This window comes from Muntiacus reevesi, chromosome 2 (assembly GCF_963930625.1).
Source record: "Muntiacus reevesi chromosome 2, mMunRee1.1, whole genome shotgun sequence".
Lineage (NCBI taxonomy): Eukaryota > Metazoa > Chordata > Mammalia > Artiodactyla > Cervidae > Muntiacus > Muntiacus reevesi.
Genome location: NC_089250.1, coordinates 269,469,657 through 269,489,008, shown reverse-complemented (window position 1 = coordinate 269,489,008; position 19,352 = coordinate 269,469,657). Strand labels below are relative to the sequence as shown.

At 42.1% G+C, this 19,352-nt stretch overlaps 1 protein-coding gene across 1 annotated transcript in view; it reads left to right on the top strand.

Annotated features, from left to right (window-relative positions):
• Window positions 1-19,352, top strand: part of LOC136161629 (small ribosomal subunit protein uS14-like) — a 539,148-nt gene that overhangs the window by 339,452 nt on the left and 180,344 nt on the right. The window lies entirely within an intron of this gene.

Here is a 19,352-nt window from a genome sequence, read left to right as displayed (position 1 = left end):
CAGGGAAGCCCGCACACTTGAAAGCATTTCATCAATTCTATTTGATTGTTCATTCATCCAATTTGAAGTTCCTCTTCAGGAGAAGTATTGTAGATAATAATCCATAGTTAAAACATAGAAAATAGGTATGTTAGTATGGATCACAAGATGAAGGGTTGGTATTTAGAAATGTACAATTATTAGCAATATATCTTTGTTTATATTGACACGATTTGTGATTATTTGAAAACCAAGATATGTTATTGAACTCTCAAATTACTCCATGCTGCTATGCTTCATTTTTAGTGTGTATGCAAATTTATGTTTTTGACGATTGCTACTCAAAGATGAGACAAGGCCTTCTATCCTAGAGAGAAATAATTTATACTTATTCTCCATTAGGAGATTAAGGACACAGTGATGTAGCATGTACACTGAACATTTAAATGCAGGTGTTAGTCATTCATGCCAAACATCCCTATAGGTCACCATGAAATAAGTGTTCAGGGAGTAATTCCACATAATAAAGTAAGATGCACATTTTCAATAGTTATATCACTTGCATTTGAAGGAAAATACAATGACAGTTCACTGAACTCTTGATGTATCTTTATAATATCAACAGATGTCATGAATATTAGTTTACATGTTTCAAATAATGATACCTCTGATACCCTAGAAATGTATGGAAACCCTTCTCAGAAAAGTCATGTAAGTAGTGTACATCTTGTTTCATTCGTAAATGATTAGCCTCCATTTTGTAACCGTAGAAATGACAGTTCTGAGATCATTGTATCAGAGGAATGAATATCGTTGTTTATGCTTGTAATCTGTATTTAATCAGTTACACAGTGGGTTGGAAAAGGTTTTATTCTTTCTATGTGTGATAGTACATGTTAATAAAACTGACGGTTTCTTGTGATAAAGCCGCAAAGTAATGAATGAAGTGTCAACCTACTGATTTAAGGTCACGGGGAAGAATACCTAACAATAAACTCTTTGTTAGCACAGAGGGATGATATCTCTAACAATTAGTTTCCTTACTGCCTTTACGACTCAAATAATTGGATATTTCCCATCATTTCTCCATTGTACTTTCCCCTCTCTCTAACTGCTGGGACACTGTGATGGTTCCAATAAGGATTATGCAGAGTACTGTTGAGAGCTCCCCTGAACTGCTCCATGCTGTTGCTGCCTCAGCATCTGTCTGGGGAGCAGCATATGCAGCTCCTTGAACTCACGCCAGCCAGCCCTGTGAGCACCTGCTCTAGACAACCACCCACCTTGTGATCAGCAGTCTTGCTGAACCCCAGGTTCTACTTCACAGGCTCCCCCCTTCAATGACACCCTCACAGTGCTCACCAGATTCCTGCTCCCCTTGGTTTGAATGGACCCATCCACACTCAGCCTGGGGAGCCCACAGCACTTCACCCAGGGTCTCTTATAAAGCCCTGAACCCCAAGCACTGGAGCTTTCTCTGCTTGGTCCTAACCTTGACCTAAGAAACTCCTGCCCTAAACCCTCCTCTCCTGAGAGGTCTCAGCTGTGCTGAGTGTGAGGGCTGAAGCTCAGTGCTCCCGAGTGTGGGTTTTGGGGGAGAAGCATCAGAACAAACGGAATTTGCTAAAGATTCATTTCATGGCCCCACTCCAGACCTGCAGATTCATAACTTCTTAGAGTGGGGACCTGACCTTGAGGGGTTCATATTCACTGAAATGGTTCAGAAAGAATCTTTTAAAGGGTTTCAACCTGGTTTCCTATCAAGATCACATGACCAGAGTTAAGTGATAACCTCCCCGCTGCCCTCCCCACAGAGTTCTCTTGGTCCTGTGGGAGCATCAGTGTGGTGTGTAGGAAGTGCTCCAGGGGATTCTAAGGGGAGGTCCGGGTTAAGGACGCGGCTCCTGGTCCATTTGTGAGACTTGAGGCCCAGCGTCAGTCCAAGGAGAGGCTGCGGGGTTGGTCTAGGTGGATTTGGATCCGGAAGTCAACTCACATCATCTCTGTGAGCAGAGGGTTAGGAGCTCTCTATGGGGAGAGAACAATCAAGAAATTAGTTCACAGACTGGTCTCCAGGTAGGAAGTGATTGTTCCTGAATCTCTCCTGAGACGGAGGACAGGAGAGGTGAGTATTTTCAGCTTTTCAAGGTCCTTCTGTCTGTAGTGGTGAAGTAGTTGCAGGTTAAAGAGCTGTGCGGATGGCTTTGAAGGTATTTTCTCAAGATGCAGACATATGTTCGCTGCATAACATCCCCAGAGAAGAAGCAGAGCAGGAGGAAGAAGAGGAGGAAACGACAGCTTCTCAGGTACATGTCCTGTCCTGGGTCTGGGGCTGTCTGCTTTTCCTCCTGAAATGCCTAGACTGAGGGAACCTGCAAACCTTTAGTGCTCAGCTTCTAATTTTTCTGCCTGGGGTGTTTGTTATCAACTTCTTATTTTTTCCTTTTCTTACCATGGTGAGGACTGGCTCTTTAGACCACTTCCCCCTTGTGTACCAGAACCTTGTCTCCCTTGTCTGTAGGGAGCATGATGAATTCTGGCTTTCTATGGAGCATGATGAATTCTCAACCTGAATTAGTGACTTTCAACAAGTGAAAATATTCCCTTTGTGAGAAATAAACATGGGGAGGCACAGGTTCTGAGATTCCCACTGGCATGTGGTTCAGTCTTGGGATCTTAGAGAAGTAAGGGAAATTAGCGATGAATTTACATGCATACACAACTCCAAACATTTAGAACAGGATTAAGAATATGTCCTTATGAACAGAATTACCCCAGTGGTCCAGAGTTCCACAGGACGTTTGGGGAAAAGAAGGAGAAAAGTATGAGAGACCCTTCTCCATGTTGGCAGGAAGGACTCACTCTTAAGTGTAGTCTTAGGATACAGAACATGGAAGTTACATAAGAAGTGAATTTTGTATAAAACTGATATTTTTCAGGATTCAGATCACTGCTAACATTTATCCCATCACACCTCACGTTTTCTGGTTCAGGTGCTTCTGTGATATTGCAACTGTGATGTTCCTGCTTTCTGTCTTTAAAAAGGATTTTTGAAAGATTTACTCAGGGATGTGTACAAGCTGACAAAATTAATGTAGCAAACCACACATTCTTAGTTCTGTTTGCTGTGGAAAATGAACACTCACCTGTGTTTAGTAAGGTTGTTGCTTTTGGGGAATGGAGGTTTGCATCACTCAAGCCCAGCTCTGATCATTTCCGTTAATAATATACTCTGCACTCATTTTCCAGACAGAATTCTTATCACATCTTTGTATTTTCTACAATATTTACAAGAATGTTACTTATGCATATTTAACTGTTAAACCTAAAATATAATTGAACACAAATGATAGAGATTTTCAAAGGAATAAAAGATTCAGAACCAAGAACTGATTTATTTTATGTCATTATGTGTTTTTGCACTGTAATGTATTTTAAAAATATAGAATATTGCCACAAATAAATTATAAGGTTTAAGCACAGAAATCCATTCCTGATTTTATAAACGTGAATAATTTTTCTCCCAAATAGTGCATGTTTGTGTGCGTGAAAATGTTAACAGTATATGACATTTTTTCTGTTTTTGATATTTTTGCCAGTTACCTCAACTGGTAAAACATCCATTAGAGTGGTCTCTGCATTCAGTTCAGTTCAGTCGCTCAGTCAGGTCTCTGTGTTGACTTAATTCTTTTTACATAAAATCGAGCTCAGATCCATTGAAGTAAATCACAAGCTCTACCATTTTCTGAATATTTGATCAAATATTCCAAACAATTTTGAACAGCAATATTTTTGATCTGAAATTATTTTTATGGCTCATTCAAGGTTTAAAAAATAACAAACCGCTAGAAAGTTCTATAGTTCAAAAATAGTCAAAGGTTGTTTTCTCTGCTAACTAATCTATTAAACCTGTAAAATCTGTAAAGCGCTTAAAGTTCAATAATAACTATGAATTCTTACCTGGCTCTTTTCAGTTCAGTTCAGTTGCTCAGTTGTGTCCAACTCTCTGCAACCCCATGGACTGCAGCACATCTGACAATCACCGACTCCCAGAGCTTACTCAACCATATGTCTGTTGAGTCCGTGACACCATCCAACCATCTCATCCTCTGTCATCCCCTTCTCCTCTCACCTTCAACCTTTCCCAGCATCAGGGTCTTTTCAAATGAGTCAGTTCTTCACATCAGGTGGCCAAGGTATTGGAGTTTCAGCTTCAGGATCAATCCTTCCAGTGAATATTCAGGACTGATTTCCTTTAGGATGGACTGGTTGGATGTTCTTGCAGTTCAAGGGACTCCCAAGAGTCTTTTCCAACACCACCATTCAAAAGCATCAATTCTTTGGCACTCAGCTTTCTTTATAGTCCAACTCTCACATCCATATATGACTACTAGAAAAAACATAACTTTGACTAGACAGACCTTTGCTGACAAAGTAATGTCTCTGCTTTTTTATATGCTGTCTAAGTTGGTCATAGTTTTTCTTCCAAGGAGTAAGCGTTTTAGTTTCATGACTGCAGTCACCATCTGCAGTGATTTTGGAGCCCAAAACAATAAAGTCTCTCACTGTTTCCATTGTTCCCCCATCTATTCGCCATGAAGTGATGAGACTGGATGCCATGGCTATCAGCCATGGTTCTTTTACCTCCGTGCTATTCACAATGGACATTTATCAACCAGACATTTAGTTAAAACTAAGCTTGTTCAAGAGGAAAAACTGTGGCCCCACTCTAGAATTCTTGAATCACAATGTGCTTTTAAAAAAATCCTGCTTTGATTGATATTTATCCTGTGGAACACAAGGAAAATCCTCAAAAGTAAGTATGCCACTGTTGATCACATTTTATAATTTTTCTCCCAGATGAATGAATGAATCATAGTCTCTCAGTCATGTCCCACTCTTCGTGACCGCATGGACTATATAGCCTGCCAGGTTCCTCTCTCCATAAGATTCTCCAGGCAAGAATACTGGAGTGGGTTGCCATTTCCTTCTCCAGGGGATCTTCCCCACCCAGGGATCAAATCCAGGTCACCCGCACTGCAGACAAGTTTCTTTACCGTCTGAGCCAGCAGGGAAGTCCAAGTGGCTTTGTGCATCATATGTCATCCTGTTTTCTTCAGGTTAGAAATATGGTAGCGCATATTGCTATGTAAAAAAGTATATTATTGCGTAACATCAGACACTTCTCATTGAAAAACTAGTTCTCTGAACTTGCTGTTTTCATCTTGGGTCACATAAGGAAGTCTTCCCACAGTCACATGGCGTATGTACTTTGTATTTCAGGGATGGCTGACATTCCAGGGTCTAGCCATAGACTTCACTCAAGAGTAATAAAGTCAGTTCCAAAAAAAAAAAAAAAGATAGAAAAAAGAAAAAAAAAAAACCATAAAAAAAGAGAGTCAGTTCCTAGGTAGGTTGATAAGAAGTCCGGGGGTCCCCAAGGAGAGAGGGGTCTGGAATTCTCAAGGAGGAGGAAAGGACAAACTTTTTTTGGTCTACATTCCTTAGTCTTCATCAGTTACATAACTCACTTTAAACTGTATTAGGGATTATACAACAACAATGTATCCCGCTTGAGGACAGTTTCTCCTTCCTGAAAAACCTTCTGGCTCACCCTGTTATCTGAAAATGTAAATTATTGGAGTGGGTCTAGTAAGATCTTTACAGCCTCCAGACATTCTATTGATTAATTGTGATGACTAATTAAAAGGTATATATCTCCCTTGCCAACACTAATGAGTGGGCACTCTTTCTGCCCCCTTCTGATGTCTATTTCAGAAGCTTTCTCTACCTCTCTTATACTTTAATAAAATGCTATTACACAAAAGCTCTGAGTGGTCAAGCCTCATCTGTGGCCCCGGATAGAATTCTTCTTCGGGGGCCAAGAATCCAGGCATCTTCTGTGTTTCAGCAACAACCTTTCAAGAGGAGCGGGAATGCCTGGACCTTGATCAGTGGATATTGTCCAGGGATGTGATGTTACAGAACTACTGGAACCTGGCCTGCTTGGGTGAGGATAGCTTCCTTCCAGAATCCCTTATCTACCCTCAGGGTTTGGGTTCCTTCACTTGTAGAATGTCTCCTGGAGTCTCCTGCATCCTACGATCTCTGCTATTGAGAAATAAATGGGAGTTTTTGAGTACAGACAGAAAGCTTCATGATGATTCACATGATTCTAACCTCCTTCTTTCTTGAGTTCTCTGCCTCCTTCGCTCTACACTAGTGGTCACTCTCTAACTTTACTTGTATAAAGTCATGCTGCCCTCCTCATAAAGACAAAGGTCCACCCTTATTTTTGACTGAGTGTTATTCTGATAGAGATCTCAGGATCTGGGTTTTAGCTATTGCCTACTACCGTAAAGGTGCTTTCTATAAAGCTCTTTGGGAAGTCACATTCTAGACTCTTTACACATTCTCCAATGCCTTCCTCTCTCACGAGACCGCAATGTTGTTCAGTCGCTCAGTCGTGTCCGACTCTTTGTGACCCCATGGACTGCAGCACGTCAGGCCTCCTTGTCCATGACCAACTCCCAGAGCTTGCTCAAACTCATGTCCATTGAGTTGATGATATGCCATCTAACCATCTCATCCTCTGTCGCCCCCTTCTCCTGCCCTCAATCTTTCCCAGCATCAGGGTCTTTTCCAATGAGTTGGCTCTTAGCATCAGGTGGCCAAAGTACTGGAGTTTCAGCTTCAGCATCAGTCCTTCCAATGAATACTCAGCTCTGATTTCCTTTAGGATGCACTGGTTTGATCTCCTGGCTGTCAAAGGGACTCCCAAGAGTCTTCTCCAACACCACAGTTCAAAAGCATCAATTCTTTGGCACTCAGCTTTCTTTACGGTCCAAATCTCATATCCATACATGACTACTGGAAAAACCATAGCTTTGGCTAGACAGACCTTTGTTGACAAAGTGATGTCTCTGCATTTTAACATGCTCTCTAGGTTTGTCACAGCTTTTCTTCCAAGGAGCAAGCATCTTTTGATTTCATGGCTGTAGTCACCCAGTTCAGTGATTTTGGAGTCCAAGGAAATAAAGTCTCTCACTGTTACCATTGTTTCCCCTTTTCTTTGCCATGAAGAGATGGGACTGGATGCCATGATCTTAGTTTTTTGAATTTTGAGTATTAAGCCAGCTTTTTCACTCTCCATTTTCACATTCATCAAGAGGCTCTTTAGTTCTTCTTTGCTTTCTGCCTTAAGGGTGGTGTCATCTGCATATCTGAGGTTATTGATATTTTTCCTGGCAATCTTGATTCCAGCTTGTGCCTCATCCAACCCAGCATTTTGCATAATGTTATCTGCATATAAGTTAAATAAGCAGGTGACAATATACAGCCTTATGTACTCCTTTCCCAATTTGGAACCAGTTCATTGTTCCATGTTCAGTTCTAATTGTTTCTTCTTGACATGCATGCCAGTTTCTCAGGAAGCAGATCAGGTGGTCTGATATTCCCAGCCCTTTCAGAATTTTCCACAGTTTGTTGTGATCCACACAAAGCCTTTAGCATATTCAGTGAAGCAAAAGTAGATGTTTTCTGGAATTCTCTTGCTTTTTCTATGATCCAACGGATGTTGGCAATTTCATCTCTCACTCATCTGCCTTTTCTAAATCCAGCTTGCACATCTGGACATTCTCAGTTCACATACTATTGAAGCCTAGCTTGTAGGATTTTGAGCATTACCTTGCTCGCAAGTAAAATGAGTGCAATTGTGCAGAAGTTTGAACATTCTTTGGCATTGATCTTCTTTGGGATTGGAATGAAAACTGATCTTTTCCAACCTGTAGCCACTGCTGTGCTTTCCAAATTTGCTGGCATACTGCGTGCAGCACTGTCACAGCATCATCTTTTAGGATTTGAAATAGCTCGGCTGGAATTCCATCATCTCCAATAGCTCTGTTTATAGTGATGCTTCCTAAGACCCACTTGACTTCTCACTCCAGGATTTCTGACTCTAGGTGAGTGATCACACCATCGACCTTATCTGATGTGACAAGATCTTTTTAGTTTAGTTCATCTGTGTATTTTCACCACCTCTCATTAATAGTCATGTCCTGCTCTTTGTGACCCCATGGACTATACAGTTTGTCGAATTCTCGAGGCCAGAATACTGGAGTGGGTAGCCTTTGCTTCTCCAGGGAACCTTTCCAGCTCAGGGTTCGAACCTAGGTCTCCCACATTGCAGGAGGATTTTTTACCCGCTGAGCCACAGGGGAAGCCCAGTATAGTTCATCTCTGTATCCTTGCCACTTCTCCTCATTATCTTTTTTTTTTTTTAATATTATTTTATTAGTTGGAGGCCAATCACTTCACAACATTTCAGTGGGTTTTGTCTACTTCTGTTAGGTCCATACCGTTTTTGTCCTTTATTGTGCCCATCTTTGCATGAAGTGTTCACTTGATATCTCTCTTTCTCTTTTTTTATTTTTTGGTTAATTTTTATTTTCTATTGGAGTAGAGTTGATTTCTGTTGTGTTTGTTTTAGGTTTACAAGAACGTGATTCAGTTATACACAGATGTATATCTCTTCTGTTCTTTTTTGGAATCTTTTCCCATGTAGGTTCTTCCAGTGTATCCGGCGACTTCCTTGTGCTATGTGGTAGGTCCTCTGGCATTATCTATCTGATAAAAAGTAGTGTGTTTTTGTTAATCGCCATCTCTAAATGTCTCCCTGCCACTACATTTTTTTTTTTAAGTCGTAAGTTGGGTTTCTAAGTCTGTGAGTCTGTTTCTGTTTATAGTTAATTTGTATAAATGTATAGATGCCCCCTCTAAGTGATAATTCTTTCATCTCTGACTTCACTGAGTATGATAAATTCTCAGTCCATCCATGCTCCTGAAAATGTCATTCATCCATTCTTTTGGAGTGTATTCCGGTGTTTAGATGGACATGAGACTCTTCATTTCTCTATAGATGGAACTTTGGTTGATGCTCTGTCTTAGATATTGTCTGTAGTGCTGCCCTGAAAATAGAGGTGCAGCTATCATTTTAAATCATGATTTTCTCTGGGTGTAAGACAAGGGGTGGGCTTGCCAGATCGTGTGGCATGTCTATATTTAGTGTTTAAAGAATTTCCACACTCTTTTCCTTGTGGCTGCATCCACTCAATTACACTCCCACCCACAATGTAGGAGGATTCTCCATGACCCTTGCCCTCAGCAACAATTAACCTTTGAAGCCCTTTTGGAAGATGGATGTTCTGCGGGGTGTGATACCTCACTGCAGTTTTGATTAGTGTTTGTCTAAAAGTGATCCTGAGCATCTTTTCATGTGTTTTATGGCCATCTGGGTGCCTTCCTTGAAGAAATATCCATTTAGATCTTTGCCGATTTTTCTTTTGGACTGACAGGGTTTGTTTTTTTTTTTTTTTTTTTTTTTTTGCAGCTTTATCATGAGCTGTGTGAGCAGTTTGCATGTTGGAAGATGAATTCATTATTTTAAACATGTGTTGCAAACATTTATTTTCCCATTCTGAGGGTTGTCTTTTTCTTTCCTTTAGGGTTGCCCTTGCAGTACCTAAGTTTTTAAGGTGATGAGGTGCCTTTTTAAAGTTTTGTTTTAGTTTTAATTATTCTAAACATAGATTCAAAAAGAACGTGTTGTGATTCATGTCAAAGTGTGTGTGCCTATATTTCCCTCAAGAGGATTAGAGTGATCTTCCGTCCATTTAATCTTCAAGCAATTTGGATTTTTTCTTCTGTTCCCAGTTAGGGAGAGAGTAAATTCCTTCCCTTTCCCCTTGTTTATGGAAGCTCCTCCCTGTCCTCCACCCTGACTGCTTACAGCTCACTGCCAGCATCAGTGCAGGAGCGTTCCGTGTCTCCCCGTCCTCTCTGCCATTTTGTTCGTAAACGTTAAGACATAGGCCATTCTGAGCTATGTGAGGTGATACGTTCTTGTAGTTTTGATTTTAATTTCTTTAATAACTAGTGATGTGAGCATCTTTTCCTGTGCTTTATAGCCACCTGGATGTCTGCTGGGGAGAAATATCCGTTTAGATCTTTGCCCTCTTCTGCTTTTTCTATTGAATAGCATGAGTTGTTTACATGTTCTGGGGATGAATTCTTTATTTTCACCTTGGTTGTAACATTTTTTTATCCTGAGGGTTATTTTGTTTTTCCTTTAGGGCTCCCCTCCTTTTGATCTCTGGTTCCTCTGCTTCTTCTAAATACAACGTGAACATCTGGAAGTTCTCGATTCATATACTGTTAAAGCCTCACTTGGAGAATTTTGAGCATTACTTTACTGGTCTGTGAAAGAAAGAGAAAGTGAAGTCGCTCAGTTGTGTCCAACTCTTTGGGACCCCGTGGACTGTAGCCTACCAGGCTCCTGCCCATGGAATTCTCCAGCAAGAATACTGGAGTGGGTTGCCATTTCCTCCTCCAGGGGATCTTCCCTACCCAGGGGTCGAACCCAGGTCTCCCGAATTGCGGGCAGACACTTTAACCTCTGAGCCACCAGGGAAGCCCAGTGTGCGATGAATGCAATTGTGCTGTAGTCTGAGCATTCTTTGGCATTGCCTTTCTTTCAGATTGGAATGAAAACTGACCTCTTCCAGTCCTGTGGCCACTGCTGAGTTTTCCAAATTTCCCTGCATATTGAGTGCAGGACTTTAACAGCATCATCTTTTAGGATTTGAAATAGCTCAGCTGGAATTCCATCACCTCCACTAGTTTGTTCATAGTGATGCTTCTTAAGGCCCACTTGACTTCGCGTTCCAGGACGTCTGACTCTAGGTGAGTGATCACACCATCGTGGTTATCTTGGTCATTAAGATCTTTCTTGTACAGTTCTTCTGTGTATTCTTGCCACCTCCTCTTAATAGCTTCCGCATCTGTTAGATCCATACCATTTCTGTCCTTTATTGTGCCCATTTCTGCATGAAATATTCTTTTAGTATCTCTAATTGTCTTGAAGCGATTTCTAGTGTTTCCCATTCGATGGTTTTCCTTTTTTCTTTGCACTGATCACTGAGGAAGGCTTTCTTATCTCTCCTTGCTATTCCTTGGAACTCTGCATCCAAATGGGTATATCTTTCTGTTTCTTCTTTTACATTTTTGACTTGCAGTTTTGATTTACATTTCTATAATATTTCACACAGTTGATAACTTTTCAACAGTGTGAGTAAAACTGAGCTTTGGAGATCGGCCTCATGATCTTTTGCCCTGACTTGCCTCTTTTTCCCCGACGCACCTAGGACGTTTCTTCAGGCAGGAGTTTCTTCCTTACAGCCCCTGAGTCCTGGTGAACGCGAAGTGCGTTCAGCCCAGGATTTTCCGTTGCTGTACCAAAAGTGGCCACGAGGCGGCAGCATTTCCTCATGCGTCACAATTATCTATTCATTTATTACGGTTAACTTTTATTTTCTATTGAAGTAGAGTTGATTTCTGTTGTGTTTATTTTAGGTTGACAAGAACTTGATTCAGTTATACATAGAGGTACATCTTTTCAATTATTTTTTGGGGTCTTTTCCCATATAGGTTCTTTGAGTATATTCAGTAGACTTCCTGTGCTATTCGGTAGGTCCATTTTGATTATCTATCTGAAAATAAGTAGTGTATATCTGTAAACCCCAATCTCTTAATGTTTCTCTTCCCCAAACTTAAAAAAAATTCGTAAACTCGTGTTTCTATATCTGTGATTCTGTCTCAGTTTATGAATTAGTTCACCTGAGGAATTTATAGATTCTCCGTGTATGTGATCCTTCGCTTTCCCTCTCTGACTGGCTTCACTCAGTTTGGTAAATCTCTCGGTCAATCCATGTTCCTAAAATGACTTGTTTTCATTAGTTTCGATGGTTGAGTTTTGCTGGGCCAGTTCCTCGTTATTTCTCTATTGATGGACAATTTCATTTATGTTCTGTCTTGGAGATTGTCAATAATGCTGCCCTGAAAATAGGGGTGCAACCATCATTTTCAGTTTTGATTTTCTCCCAATCTAAGACCGGGAGTGGGCTTGCCGGATCATGTGTTAAGTCTTCGTGTAGTGTTCTAAGGAATAGCCATACTGTTTTCGTTTGTGGCCGCACCCACTCATTTCCACCCCCGCCCACAGTGTAGGAAGAGTCCCTGTTTTCCTCGCCCTTCGCAGCTTTTCATCCTTGTAGATCTCTTAGAGGATGGCTCCTCTGAGGGGTGTGAGTGACACCTGGTTGCAGTTTGATTGGCATTTCTGTAAGAGTGGTCCTGAGCATCTTTTCATGTGCTTTATGGACATCTGGGTGCCTTCTTTGGAGAAATGTCCATTTAGATTTTTGCCAGTTTTTCCACTGGGTTGATTGTTTTTTTTGATCATGAGTTGTGGGGTCTCCGTTGTGGTTCAGCTGGTAAAGAATCCACCTGCAACGCAGGAGACCTGGGTTTGATTCCCGGGTTGGGAAAATCCCCTGGAGAAGGGAAAGGCTACCCACTCCAGTATTGCGGCCTGGAGAATTCCATGGGTTGTATCGTCCATGGGGTCTCAGAGTCGGACTTGACTGAGCGACTTTCACTTTTCCCTTTCACTGTGTGAGCACTTTGCATCTTTGGCGATGAATTAATTCCTTGTTTTTCACTTCGGTTGCAAACATTTATTTCCCCTTCTGAGGGCTTTTTCCTTCCTTACGGTTGCCTTTCGTGTGCAAAACCTCTTCAGGTTAATGAGGTGCCTTTTTTAAAGTTTAGTTTTATTTTGAATTATTCTGACCATATACCAAAAAAAAAAAAAAAAAAAAAAACCTTGCTGTGGTTTATGTAAAGTGTGCGCTGCCTATATTTTCCTCTAGAGGTTTAGCGTAATTGTCCCTCCAGGTATCTCTTTAATCGGTTTGGAATTTGTCTGTAAGCGGTTAGCGAGATATGTAAATTCTTTCACTATCCCCTTGTGTAAGGAACCTCCACCCCGTCCTCTATCGTGGCTGTTAACAACTTGCAGTCCCAGCATCAGTGTAGCAGGGCTCCCTTTTCTCCACAACTTCTCCAGCCTTTGTTTTTTCTAAGACTTTTTGACAGAGTCCATTCTGACCAGTACAAACTCATACCTCATTGTAGTTTTGATTTACATTTCTGTAACATTTCACAAAGTTGAAAGTTTCTCGTGAGATATTTTTAATAACGGTGTGAGTGAAACGAGCTTCGGAGGTCGGCCTCGTGATCTTTTGCCCTGGTTTGAAACTTTCCCCAGACGCACCTAGGACATTTCTTCCTTAGAGCCTCAGTCCTGGTGAATAGGAAGTGCCCGCAGCCCAGGAGTCTCCGTTGTTGTACCAAAAGTGGCCACAAGGCGGCAGCATTTACTTACGCGTCACATTTATTTATTTCAGTTTGTTTATTTACTGCTGTTAACTTTTATTTTCTATTGAAGTAGAGTTGATTTCTGCTGTGTTTGTTTTAGGCTGACAGGAACTTGATTCAGTTACGCATAGAGGTACATCTATCCTGTTCTTTCTCGGAGTATTTTCCCATATAGTTTTCTTCACTGTTTTGTGCTTTCTCGTGGTATTCAGCAGGTTCATTTGGATGATCTATCTGACAGTAAGTGGTATCTGTTAATCCCAGTCTCTTATTGTCTCGCTTCCCAAACCTTTTTTTTTAAAAAAAATCATAAACTTATGTCTCTACCACTGTGAGTCTGTTTCAGTTTATGAATTAGTTCATTTGAGGAATTTATCGATTCCCCATGTGTGTGATAGTTTGCTTTCCCTCTCAGACTGGCTTCATTCAGGATTATAAACTCTCAGTCCATCCATGCTGCTGAAAATGGCGTTTTCTCATTTGTTCCGATGGCTGAGTGTATTCCAGTGTTTAGATAGAGTTCCTCTTTATATCTCTATTGATGGATCCTTTGGTTGATGCTCTGTCTTGGAGATTGTCAATGGTGCTGCCCTGAAAATAGGGGTGCAACTATCATTTTCAGTTATGATTTTCTCTGGAAATAAAGCAAGGGGTGGCCTTGCCAGATCAGGTACTAAGTTTATGTTTAGTGTTTTAAGGAATGTCCATACTGTTTTTCTTGGTGCCGCCCCATCCCATTTCCCTCCCCGCCCACAGTGCAGGAGGAGTCCCTGTTCCCCTCGCCCTCCGCAGCATTTAACCTGTAGGTCTTTGGGGGATGGCTGTCTGAGGGGGTGAGCTGATACCTCGTTGAGTTTCAGTTGCCATTCCTATAAGAGTGGTCCTGAGCATCTTTCCATGCGCTCTATTGCCATCTGGATGCCTTCTTTGGAAAAACGTCAGTTTAGATCTCTGCCTGTTTTCCTGCTGGGTTGATTGTTTGTTTGTTTGCTTGTTTGTTTTTATCTTGAGCTGTGTCAGCAGTTTGCATCTTTGGAGATGAATTCCTTGTTTTTCACTTCGGTTGCAAACATTTACTTTCCCATTCTGAGGGTTGTCTTTTTCTTTCCTCTAGGATTGCCCTTCCTGTGCAAAACCTTTTTAGGTTAATGAGGTGCCTTTTTTTAGTTTAGTTTTATTTTGAATAATTCTGAGTGTAGATCCAAAAAGAACTTGCTGTGATTTATGTCAAAGTGTGTTCTGCATATATTTTCCTCAAGAGATTTAGAGGAATCGTCCCTACATAAAACTCTTTAATCGCTTTGAAGTTCCTTCATCTGTAAGCGGTTAGGGAGAGGTGTAAATTCCTTCAGTTTTCACAAGTTGAAGGAACCTCCACCCCGTCCGTCCTCGATCGTGGCTGTTAACAACTTCCAGTCCCAGCCTCAGCGTAGGAGGCCCCCCTTTTCTCCACAACCTCTCCAGCCGTTATCGTTTTGAAGGCTTTTTGACAAAGGCCGTTCTGACCGTTATGAGCTGATATCTCCTTGTATTTTTTTAAATTTACATTTCTGTAATATTTCACGAAGCTGAAAGCTTTTCATGCGATATTTTTAAAAACAATGTGAGTAAAGCTGATCTTTTGAGGTCGGCCTGTGATCACTGGCCCTGTTCTGAATTTTCCCCCCAACCCAGCGAGGACATCAGTTGGGGAGAGGCGTCTCCTCCTGCAGCCCTCGGTCCTGTGAGTGTTAAGCGCCGCCTGCAGTTTCCCCGCTGTTGTTACCAAAGGCGGCCACGAGGCGGCAGCACACCTTCATGTCCCGCGGCTTTGTTTTGTTGGCTAAATTAGTATTTATTTTCTCTTGGAGTAGAGTTGATTTCCGTTGTTGTGTTTGCTTCGGGTTTGCAGGAACTTGATTCAGTTACACAGAGAACTGTATCTGTTCTTTTTCTGGTTTGTCCCAGGTCGTTTCTTTCAGGGTGTTTGGTAGACATCTCTGTGTTATTCAGGAGGTCCTTTTGAATTATCTATCTGATAATAAGTTGTAAGTATGTGTTAATCCCAACCTCTTAATGTCTCCCTCCTGTACCTGCTTTTCTAAATAATCATAAGTTGGTTTTCTAAGTCTGCGAGTCTGTTTCTCTTTATAAATTCTTTCATCCGTATGAATTTATAGATTCCACCTGTAAGTGATACATTTCTTTCCCTTCCTGACTGACTTCACCCAGTATGACAAATCTCGGTCCATCCATGCTGCAGACAGTGATATTTTTCGCTGTTTCTGACGGCTGAGTGACGCCCGCGTGCAGACGGGTCCGTGGCTTCACTTCTCTATTGATGGACATTTCGGCGACGCTCTTCACTGTGCTGGGCTCAGTCGCTCAGTCGTGTCTGACTCTCTGCGACCCCATGGCCTGTAGCCCGCCAGGCTCGGCTGTTTTGGGGGATTCTCCAGGCAAGAATACCGGAGAGGGTTGCCACGCCCTCCTCCAGGGGATCTCCCCAACCCAGGGCTCGAATCCAGGTCTCCCTCATTGCAGGCAGATTCTTTACCAGCTGAGCCACTGGGGACGCTCTCTATTAAATATTGTCAATATTGCTGCTTTGAAAATAGGGTTGCAAGTATCATTTTAAAGTGTGGTTTTCTCCGGACCTAAGGCAATGGGTGGGCTTGCCCGATCATGCAGTAACTATGTTTAGTGTGTTTCAGCCATCTTCATACTGCTTTCTTTCATTGCCACCCCCACCCATTTACATCCCCGCCCACAGTGTAGGAAGAGTTCCTGTTTGCCTCAACTTCCGCATCATTTAATCTTTGTAGATCTTTTGGAAGATGGCCATTCTGAGGGTTGTGCGATGATGCCACGTTGCAGTTTTGATGAGCGTTTCTCTAACTGATGCTGAGCATCTTTCATATACTCTATGGCCATCTGGATGCCATCTGAAAACAAAGGTCTGTTTAGATCTTTGGCCTGTTTTTCTATTGATTGTTTTTTGATATTGAGCTGAATGAACTGTTTGCATGTTTTTGGAGATGAAGACCTTGTTTTTACGGAGAAGGAAATGGCAACCCACTCCAGTATTCTACCCCCAGGGTAGAAGGATTCCTTTTCCCCGGGCCCTGGGTAGAGTTTAATCTTTGTAGATCTTTTGGAGGATAGCCACTCTCAGTGATTTTAGCTGATACCTCATCATCGTTTTGATTTGCATTTCTCCAATCATTAGTGATATTGAGCATCTTTTCATGTGCCTTTTGGCCACCTGGATACATTCTTTGAAAAAAACATTTAGATCTTTGGTCCATTTAGATCTTTTAGATCTTTGGCCCATTTCTGTTGTTTTTGTGTTGTTTTTTTTTTTTTTTCTTTTTTATTGAGCTGCATGTGGTGTTTGCTTGGTTTTGCAGATGAATTACTTGTTGATATATTTGCTTGCAAACTTTTTTCCACTCTGAGGGTTGTCATTTTCCTTCATTATGGTTTCCCTTGCTGTGCAAGTGCTTTTAAGGTTAATGAAGTTCCTTGCTGAGTTTTTCTTATTTCTATTTTTCATTATCCTAAGAGGCGGATCCAGAGGGAATTTGCTGTGATTTATATCAAAGCCTGTTTTTCCTATTCTTTCCTCGAATGGCAGGAATTAATTGTCCCTTCAATTTGTTCTTTAATTAATTTGGAGTTTTTCTTTAAATGGTTAGGGAGTGTTGTAATTTCATTCTCTTTTTTTCTTGTTTAAGGACCCTCCTCCCTGTCGTCTGGTCTGGCTATTAACAAGTTACTTTGGCCTCTTGACCATCTGCCCTGTTTTGAATTCTTTTTCCAGGACCTACCCCAGGACATTTGTTGAAAATAGGTGTTTTTTACTTAACATCCCTGAAGGACTGGTGAATATGAAGTGCCCATCAGTGCAGGTTTTTCAGTTGTTGTTACCAAAGCAGCCACAAGGCAGCAGCATTTTTCATCCTCCCCCCTTTTTGGTAATTTCTTTTTTTTTTTCCCTAATAGAGTTGATTTCTGACGTGTTTGCTGTGGGTGTACAGAAACTTGATTCAGTTATAAATAGATGTACAGCTGCTCTTTTCTGGGATCTTTTCCCATGAAGGTTATCACAGCGTTCCTTCAACTTCCTGTGCTATTCAGGTGGTTCTTTTAGATTACCTGTTTGCTGTGTAATAATGTGTGCATGTGAGAGTTGGACTATAAAGAAAGCTGAGCGCCGAAGAATTGGTGCTTTTGAATTGTGGTGTTGGAGAAGACGCTTGAGGGTCCCTTGGATTGCAAGGAGATCCAACCAGTCCATGCTAAAGGAGATCAGTCCTGGGTGTTCATTAGAAGGACTGATGCTGAAGCTGAAACTCCAATACTTTGGCCACCTGATGTGAAGAGCTGACTCATTTGAAAAGACCCTGATGCTGGGAAAGATTGAAGGTGAAAGGTCATGCTGATCGCAGGCGAGAAGGCGCCAGCCAGAAAATGCTGACAGGGAAGCCCCTCGCTGAAAGGTCTCAGATAAGCCCCAGGGACAGACATCCACCAATCAACAGCCCGTTGCCAGGCAGACTGATGAACGCAAAGGCGCCAAGACTCCGGCCAATCAAAAAACCGACAGGACCTAAAAGTCCAGTCAGCATCCTGGTCCCACCACTTCCCTATCCAGCGGGGTATATAGGTGTCGCCACCTTTCCCCGCAGATTGCAGACCCCCGCTTTCCCTCTGCTCGCGCCTGGGAGCTCTGCCCGGGAGCGATTGCCCAATAAAGCCTCTTAATACTCGGGCGCTCTCTTTGTCTTGCCGCGGCGTTCTTACAGAAGGCAGGAGGAAAAGGGGACCACAGAGGATAAGTTGGTTGGATGGCATCACTGACTCAATGGACATGGGTTTGAGTGAACTCCGGGAGTTGGTGATGGATAGGGAGGCCTGGCGTGCTGCAGTCCATGGGTTCACAAAGAGTCGGACATGACTGAGCGACTGAACCGAACCGAACTATACATTTTAATCCCTCTTAGTGTATTCCTCCTGTAACTTAAAAAAATAAAATAAATAAACCAACAATGAGCTGGTTTCTTAACTCTGGATCTGTTTCTACTTACAAATTATTTCATTTGTATGAGTTTCTGGCTTTCACCTGTAAGTAATATTTTAGCATGTTTGTCTTTGGTCTCATGCCTCAGTGTGATAATCTCTCGGTACATCCATGCTGCTGCCCCTGGTATTTTTATTTTCTGAGTGTATTCTACTGTATAGATGGGCCAGTTAGTCTTCATATTTCTGTCATTGGATATTTTGGCTAATGCTCTGACTTGGTTATTATGAACAGTGCTGCCCTGAAAATTGAAATGTACATATTCTTTTGAATTAGGATTATTTTCCAGATGAAAGCAAGGAGTGCTATTGATGAAAACTGTAATAACTCTCTATTTCGTGTTTTAAGGAACCTCCAAATATTTTCCTTTGTGGCTGCACCCACGCATTTACAGCCCTGCCCTCGGTGTAGGAGGGTTCCCTGTTCCCCTCGCCCTCCGCAGCACTTAAGCTTTGAAGATCTTTTGAGGCCGTTCTGAGCCGTGTGCGGTGATGGCTCATGGTAGTTTTCATTTGCATTTCTTTAATAATTACTGATGTTGAGTATCTTTCCATGGGCTTTTTACTTTCTACGGGGTAGTACAGTTAACCTCTGGGAAGTGGCTTCTTGAAAGTCAGCCCTGTTTTGAGTTCTGTTCGTGTGATTTACCCCGGAAGATTTCTTTAGGGCGGGTGTCATTTAGAGCCCCACAGGACTCAGTAAGAGCATCATCACCGGTTTTCAAGGTGCTGTTACAGGGAATGACCACAAGGTGGCAGCATTTCCCCGTGCTCGCTCTGGTTACCTGGGCAACCGGAGCCTTAGGGCAAGTCCCCTTTCTGGCTTGTCAATGAGAATGCATCCCGGGGATCTTCCCGACCCAGGGGTTGAACTCGCTTCTCTTCTGTCTCCTGCATTGGCTGGTGGATTCTTTACCGCTAGCGCCACCCGGGAAGCCCTAAGGCTTGTGTCTCCTTACTTATTCCCCCTTACCCTTCATCCCTAAGGCGATCCCAATGATTGCAACACCCCTCTGCAGAGCGAGCTGTCCTCTCAG